Below are 1,682 nucleotides of genomic sequence, written 5' to 3' on the forward strand. Positions count from 1 at the left end.
ACCCTTTCCTCCCCAACTTGCTTCATGGTCATGATGTTTGTGCAGGAGTAGAAACCCTGACTAAGACAGTCAGTAATCTCATTTAGGCTCTCAGCAACATCTTAAAGATGGTAACTACGGGCCCTGGTGAGATGGTTCTGCAGGTAAAAGCTCTTCTCCTGTGAGGCTGGGGTTTCATTCCTGGAACCCATTAAACAGAGAGAATCAGCTCCACACAGTATACAACCATATCTGATCAGAACTAAGGCCCACCCATGAGGCAGGCCCCATGACAGTACTCAGGTGGCAGAGACCCTGAGTCTGGCTAGGTCAGGGACCTTTGGGGAAAGGAACGGGGCAATAAAGTCACTCCCAATGACATTCTGCTATACTCATAGATCAGTGCCTCCCTCAGCCATCCTCAGAGATGCTTCCTCCGGCCACAAGTGGATAATGTGCAGAGAGTGAGAGACCTTGGCTCATTGAGGAGCTGGAGAGATGGTAAGAGCCAGAGGGGCTAGAGGACATCAGAGGGGGAAAAAAAAAGGCCTTCTAGATAGAACAGGGCTGACACACATATGAACGCACAGAGACTGTGAGGCGGCTAGGTGCCCGAGTTCCTGCCCTGCCCTAACCAAAATAATGGACTGTAACTTGGAACCATAAACTGAACTGAATTCTTTTCTCCCCAGAGTTGCTCTTCTGTTAGCATATGTGGTGTTCTTTGGGAAGGTTCTATGTTATGGTAATTATTTAATACTAATTGGGGGTTTCTATCCCGCCTTGGATCATTCAGTTCCCAGATAATAGACACACCACCTTTATATTTACGATGAGCCTTTAAAGCACTAGAGCTGGGCAGATATCTACCCTCTAAGCTATTATGTCTACTTCCCTATCAATAACCTTGAGATTATAACTCGCCGTGTTCCATCTGGACTGCTCTTAACTCCAATTGGCCAGCCCTCGAGGCCACGTTTTTTTTTTTTTCCAAGACTCACCTACCCCGAGGCATTTTCTCTTCTCTCCATCTTCCTTTCTCTTCTCTTCTCCTGGTCCTACCTCTGACCCCACGCCCAGTAACTGAAGCCCCGCCCACCTCTCATCTGCCCAGCTATAGGCTCTCAGCATCTTTATTCAACCAATAGCGTTAAATTAAGGAACAAGGTCACTTGCCATCAGTTGGTGTATGAGAGGATTTCCTTATCCCTGATCTTGGCGACCAGTGTTTAGCATTACAGTACATAGCAACCGAGGAAACAAAAGGTTCTGGAACCTTCAGGAGAGGAGGCCTTGTGTGGGGAATCGGTCATTGGGGGGTGAGCTTGAGTCCATAATTTTATCTGTCTAGTTCACTCTGCTTCCTGTTTGCAGTCGAAGAGGCGAACACTCAGCTTCCTGCTCCAGCCGCCTGCTGCGGAGCATAGCCCCATCATTATGGACTCTTCCTTACTAGATGCTTCTGTAAGTCATCTCCGACATGGTTTTATGACAGCAACAGAAAAGCAACCGAAGGCACGGATGTTACAGACCCATAACCAATGTCCTCTGAGTCGCTTCCCCTTCCCCTTCCCCCTCTAAAGTTTTCACATTAATCAATGGAAGGGTGCAGGGATGACGCGGTCCAATACCCTTCTAAAAGCCCTCTCTCTGAACATTACCGCATCGGAGACCTAGACTTCAATATCTGAGACCCCCCCCCC

This window comes from Mastomys coucha, unplaced genomic scaffold, assembly GCF_008632895.1.
Source record: "Mastomys coucha isolate ucsf_1 unplaced genomic scaffold, UCSF_Mcou_1 pScaffold3, whole genome shotgun sequence".
In the NCBI taxonomy this organism is placed as follows: domain Eukaryota; kingdom Metazoa; phylum Chordata; class Mammalia; order Rodentia; family Muridae; genus Mastomys; species Mastomys coucha.